Below are 6,751 nucleotides of genomic sequence, written 5' to 3'. Positions count from 1 at the left end.
CTCGATGCCCAAAATGCTGAAGGCTCTAACTAAAGACTGGGCTACGAATCCCCTACAACCATCCTCCACTGGGAGACACCTCGCTCCCCATCCATCCTGCTGACAGTTGCTGACCAGTCCTGCGTACTTGGACAGCTTCCTTTCAAAGGCCTCTTCCAAGCTATCTTCCCATGGGACTGTCAGCTCCAGCAGCACCACTTGCTTAGTAGACTCAGACACTAGGACAATGTCTGGTCACAGGGTGGTGGCTGTGGTATGGTTGGGGAACTTCAGCTGCCCTTCGAGGTCCACCAACAGCTGCCAGTCCCTTGCAGAGGTCAGAATGCCTGCAGATGTTCTTTTGGCGGGTATTGGCTGCTCCCCAGCTCTGACAAAGGCAATGGTCTGCTTGGAGGGTCGGGACCGCTTCGCCCACTCAACTCCTGCGCTGACGACTTCAGCGCTGGTCTTCAGGACCTGATCGTGCCTCCATCTGTACTGTCCCTCACCAAGTGCCCTTGCGCAGCCGCTGAGGATGTGCTCCAGGGTTCCTCGGAAGAGATATTTTCAAATGCCTCTGGAGAGCCATTGCATTTGTCTAGCCTCTGCGACAGCATTTGTAAACCAGTGGCTGGATTATTAACGCGCAATGCCCGAACTCTTCTTGCATATTGCAGCTTCTCCCCACCATTCACTTACAGAGAAGGCCTAACTCTTCGCTAGGTTTGAGACATAGTCCTTCCATGGCATCGCGAAAGCTTGACTTCCAGGACAGACAACTGGCCGACTGATTGTTGAGCACTTTTAGTCCTGCTGTGACTAGGTCTCGATGACCCAGATACCAAGCCTAATCTGATACACCTGAACTCCAGAATGAGAGCACGTGGAGACTGTGTCCTGGGATGGATGGACACAGTATGTCCATGTCTGTGCAGAAGGAGTTGGCATCTATAGCAATTCTTGACTCATGTTCTTGCTGTGGTAGAACTGTAGAAGAGGGTGTTGTGGGTCTTTGCTGATGTAGACGTTGGTTGTTAATGACTGGACTGTGTGAAAGGCATGTTGGCCATGTGGTGTGGACAGCTTCTCCTTGCAGAGCTAGAGCATTCTCTCTTATAGCCAAAATATGTAAGGTTCGTTGGTTTGTTGTGACAGCAAAGTATGATTGACTCCTGTTATAGACTCACCACCACCTCAGTCAGCTGCTGCTTCACACAACTTTGCCTCTGTGGAGGCAGTCTCAACTTCACAATCCACCTTGCCCCACACTTAATATAGCCTCTACACACGCTCTCCCCGTGTCTATACCAGCTTTCTCTATTTGCATCTCAACTTCGCCTTCAGCATACACTCCTTTCATTCTTGCTGCTTCAGCTCCGGCCTGAGCTCATGCTGCAGCTATGCTAATAATGGTTTTGCCCCAGTATTGCAAGGATGCCATCGGTGAGCCCCATTCTGACCTAACTTCCAGGCATCAGCAATCGACGTTGTTCAGGTTGGAATCTGACATTATCATTTATGACATTCAGGTGCTTCTCCAGTCCGTGGGAGATGGTTTAAGGCCATAAGACATAGGAGCAGAATTAGGCTACTCCACCATTCCATCGTGGCTGCTACCGGATCTCACTCAACCTCATACACCTGCCCTCTCAGCATATCCTTTGATGCCCTGACTGATTGGGAGACTGAGTTTTGAAGCTGAGTTATCTTTTCACTCTACTGCCTTAGCTATGCGTCTCCACACAGCTATGTGGCAAGTTAAACACTTTCTCAAAAATCACCAGAGACAGAAGCTTTCTTCAGGGTTATTTTTGTGTAATATTACTTGTGAAATTACAATAAGTTAAGTAAACTATGTATTAAATTCAATACAGGATTGTCACTCGCCCAAATACTGTTTACCAATACTGCTGATTATTCTCAAAACCAGTGTTAACACATATGCAACACTCCACAACTGTGCCACATAAACAAGAGTAAATTTGTGGGTTAATGATATCTTAATAACAATAAATGATAAACATAACACTTCCTTTAAAATGTATCTAGTAAATGCTCACCAATATTAACAAAAACTTAGCGTACACAGACATTGCTGTTTCAAGGGCAAATAAAGAGAGGATGGAGATGGATGTTTTTCCACCGCGTGCTTCAAATCATATCAAAATTAACCCGTGCAAGAAATGACTTTAAGAGCAGCTTATCTACAGAAGTGATACTCGTACAAATTGAACTGTGCCTCAGGAGGCCAGAACAGGTGGCACCTGTAGAAAGAGACAGAATCGACGTTTCAGATTATCAGAACTGGAAAACTGAGGAATTATGTTCATTTTAAGTTGTGGAGTGGGTGAAGGAAGATGAGACCGACGGGAAAGCGGTTGGTGAATTATTTGTACACTGTTCATAATGTACAAGTTGAGTGGTAGAATCAGGGAAGGAAAAATTGGTGGTTGATGATCGACACACAGTGGGCAAAGGACTTGCTTCTATGGCCAGCCTCCTTATAACTCTCCCTGATGAGGGAGGGGGTAGTTGGGCAGGATTGCTGTGGCGACTTGTTACTAATGAAGTTTTGTAGATGATCCATTAATGAGAGATTTTAAAGAGAGAAAAAAACCAAAGGGACAAATAAAAGCTGTGAAATACAAATCAGAGCAGTTGCAGGGAACTGAAATCAAAAACAATGTTGTAAATATCCAGCAGCTCAGCTAGTGTCCATGGAGAGAGATAGAACTAGGTTGACATTAATATTGATTGTTTCCTTTCTACTGAGTTGCAGCAAAGTGGTAAAAATCAATATGTTTAGAGGGATTTGAGGCAAAACATTTTGATCAAGTGGATGAGATTAATGTAGATTGATATTTGATGGAGTGTCTATACAAAAAAAATTGTCTATTTATTTTCAATAATTGTAAGTTTTCGTCTTTAAAAAATCACAAATTAGTACATACTTAACAACTCTTAATGTTGAAAGGTTACATGAATGACCACATATACTTCAGACATAAAATGTCCTCCTCATTAGCAAAAGAGTACACGCTCAGAACAACAAAAACTTTTTCGGGTTTTAATTCCTTTATCTGTTTTTGATGTTTAAGTGCCAGCAGAGGGTCGCGAAACAAAACGAACGAATTTACAACCAGTCCTTGCCGTTACAATCTCAGTTTAACTTTTGATCCACACCTTTGTGTATGGACAGAACTGCGTATGCAGTATAAAAATACCAGAACTAATACGGTACAAGTACAGTACTAATATGGTAGTGGCAATCCTGAAGGAACACAATACAAACAACATTAGAATCCCACCCACCCTGCATCTTATACATAACAGCGAAAAATCTAAGCGAATACATCTCATCTAAGACGTACACTCGTGCTGAACTTCCGACCAGAGACTAAACATTCACGCTACGCGGTTACATGCACAATCAGTCCCGATACAATAATGCTAGACAAAAGGTACACTTTGGCACAACTTTTACAAGGTATTGCCTGGTAGTTAAATTACAGCAAGACTGACCTACTTGGTTGGTGAGGAACTTTGCCCAAGCCAAGCGATCCAACGTTGAGTCATTCACTTGAGAAAATCTAAAGCATCCACATATAAAACATGTCAAATTACCAATATTCTCAATCCGCCAACAAGCATGAACGAATTCACATGGATATTGTCAATTAATGCTCACCTTTCCTCACCATGCCCAGCACACTCTGGCGGAACTCAATTCCAACGCCCCAACGCGTCTTCAGCAGAAAGCAAGACGGTCTCCCCACTGTCCCGCGCGTGCGTAATGACATCACTGTCTCCCTTAAAGGCACAGGCACCTATTCTAGCATTACCCAGGTGGATGCGTAAGTACACTTTTAACGATGCTGAATAAGATATGACAGTCACCCGGTTACAGATGGGATTAATGTAGATTGATATTTGATGGTGAGTATCTACACAAAAGAAAATTGTCTATTTATTTTCAATAATTGTAAGTTTTCTCCTTTAAAAAATCACAAATTAGTACATACTTAACAACTCTTTCCTTAATGTTGGAAGGTTACATGACCGACCACATGTACCTGAGACATAAAATGTCCTCCTCATTAGCATATTTCCATGCTGATCAAATTCCTGACTTTCTGGACTCTGTCGAAGTTGCATTCTATTCACTTGTGTGATCGGCAGGATAACAAGTATTACCGCTAAAACATGACCAAAGCGTTTATGGAAAGATCATCATAGTAATAATTATATCTGTAGTATTTGATTAATGTTCTCCTTAATTTACACTGGAATGCGTTTACCTTAAGAGTCATATTTATATAGCATGCAAGTAAGACTTTTTTAGTGTATTATTATTATCATGTGTACAGAGTTGCAATGTAAAAAACTTTTGTCTGTGTGCCTTCCAGGCAAATCATAAGTGCATTGAGATAGTAAAAAGACAACAGAATGCAGAATAAAGTGTTGTAGCTATAGTGAACATGTTGTCCAGGTAAACTAATACCTCGCCACAATGAAGTAGATTTGGAAATTAAGAATTCATCTTTAGTGTATGGGAGGCCAATCCAGAATCTGATAATGCAATGGAAGCTGTCTTTGAATCTGGTGGTACGTGCTTTCAAGCTTTTATATGTTCTGGCTGACAGGAGGGAAGAGCTGAGAGAATGATTGGGTTGGGAGAGGTGTTTGATTATGTCAACAGGTTTCCGGGGCAGCAGAAAGTGTGGATACAGTCCATGGTAATGAGGCTGGTTTGTGTGATGATCTGAATTGCATTCAGAGTCTGAGCAATTTCTTGTGATCCTGGGCAGAATAGTTGTCAAACCAAGCTGTGTTGCATCCAAAAAGAATCCTTCCTATAGTACATCTGTAAAGGTTGGTAAGAGTCATTCAAAACAAAATCACAATTAAATACAGTATGTGAGGCACAATGGCATGCTGACTATCCCTATCAGTGCTTTGTTTTGAAATGCTTGTAGGTCCTGGCTCATAGAATCTCTTCCAGTAACCTTCCCACCTCTGATGTTCAGCTCACTGATGTGTAGTTCTATGGCCTGTCATCGCAATCCTAACCGACCATGTTAGCAACTCTCTATTCTCCTACTACCTCACCCGTGGCTACAGGTGATAGAAATTTCTCTACAAGGGCCCCTACAATTGCTTCCCACAATGTCCTATGATACACCTGGTCAGACCTTCAGGTTAATCCACGTTTATGTGCTTTAATACAACCAGCACCACCTCTGTTGTAGTGTGCATATGTTCATCACTATTCTCTTCCCTCAATTCTCTAGCTTCCTTTGTCATAAAACATTCATCTGCTATGTTACTTCTAAGCATTTGAGTCAAGTAAAGTCTGATCAAAGTGTTTTCTGGTGAAAAATTCTTCTTCTACTCTGTTAATTAGCTCCTTCAATTTATAATTTTCAAAGAATACTTGGGTCTTTTAGCCCTATTCTAGGAAATATCTTGCACTTATTAAGATGAAAGGGTAGTAAGTATGAATTTTCATCTTTTCCCACCTGAATTTCACATTCTTTGTTCTACTGTTCTATAGAGTAACCATGCCAAAGTCAATTGATTCCTGGAAGATCATTACTAATGCCTCCACAATCTCTTCAAGCCACCTCTTTCAGAACTCTGGGATGTACAACATCTGGTCCAGGTGACTTATCTAACTTCAGACTTTCAGTTTCTCAATCACCTCCGCAGTAATGGCAACTTCACACCCTTCTACCCCTTGCACTCCTGCACCTCCAGCATATTGCTAGTGCCTTCCACAGTGAAGACTGATGCAAAGTACTTATTCAGTTTGTCCGCCATTTCCTTGTCCCTCATTACTACATCTCCAGCATCGTTTTCAAAGGTTCAATTTAATGTCAGAGAAATGTATCCAATATACATCCTGAAATGCTTTTTCTTTACAAAAACATCCATGAAAACAAAGAAGTGCCCCAAAGAATGAACAACAGTTAAACGTGAGAACCCCAAAGTACCCCCCCAGCTTCCCCCTCCAGCGCATAAACGGCGGTGAGCAACAATCCCCACCGGCAAAACAAAAAGTGCACCCGCTACTGAGCACAAGCATGAGCTAAGCGATAGCAAAGACACAGGCCTTACAGTTACCCCAAAGACTATCACAATTCATCCAGCATTTGGCAACCCTAATAAGGGAGAGGGAAGTGTTCCCCATTTTCACAGCAAGTGGGAGACATAACAACAACGATGTTAAAAAGTCTGTTTCATCATTTTTTACGAGCTCTGTGCCCGAAGATCGCAAAGATCTCAGGCCTTCGGGTCCACAGTGAAAGATTTTCCAGCCTCCCTGATGACACACAAGAATCCAGCCATGACACCGACCCTCAATCCGCCCATCTCCAGAGCCCCGACGTCTTAGGCTTCCAAACACTAGGCCACCTCTCAGGCCAATCCCTTGGTGTGCTGAACATCGGCCGGTCCTGAAACTCCGAGAACAGGTCCCATTCCTGCAAAGAACCGAAGTCAGCGTGTAACTCCAGGTCCGGGTCTTTAAAAGAACCCTGAAAGGGAAAAATAAAGATATTAAAGATGGAGGTAGAGCTGTTTCCGAAGACGCAAGCAAAGGAGTCACCGTTTAGCGCCATCTTAACTCCACCTATGTCTCCAGCAGTCTAATATCCATTCTCACCTCTCTTTCACCCTTCAAAGAAGCTTTTGGTATCCTCTTTAATATTATTGGCTAGCTAACTTTCAAATTCCATGTTTTCCCTTTTTTTTTAAGTTGCCCTCTGGTATT

At 42.6% G+C, this 6,751-nt stretch overlaps 1 long non-coding RNA gene across 1 annotated transcript; it reads right to left on the bottom strand.

Moving 5' to 3' along the window:
* Positions 1-2,970: 2,970 nt before the first annotated feature.
* On the bottom strand, positions 2,971-6,511 carry LOC140206317 (uncharacterized). Its single transcript, XR_011888113.1, has 3 exons — positions 6,337-6,511; positions 3,668-3,923; positions 2,971-3,569 (listed from the first exon to the last, which is right to left on the bottom strand). It is a non-coding gene; the product is annotated as an uncharacterized lncRNA (long non-coding RNA).
* Positions 6,512-6,751: the final 240 nt, after the last annotated feature.

Source organism: Mobula birostris, chromosome 12 (assembly GCF_030028105.1).
Source record: "Mobula birostris isolate sMobBir1 chromosome 12, sMobBir1.hap1, whole genome shotgun sequence".
NCBI classification, from domain to species: domain Eukaryota; kingdom Metazoa; phylum Chordata; class Chondrichthyes; order Myliobatiformes; family Myliobatidae; genus Mobula; species Mobula birostris.
This window is presented reverse-complemented; position numbering and strand designations above follow the sequence as displayed.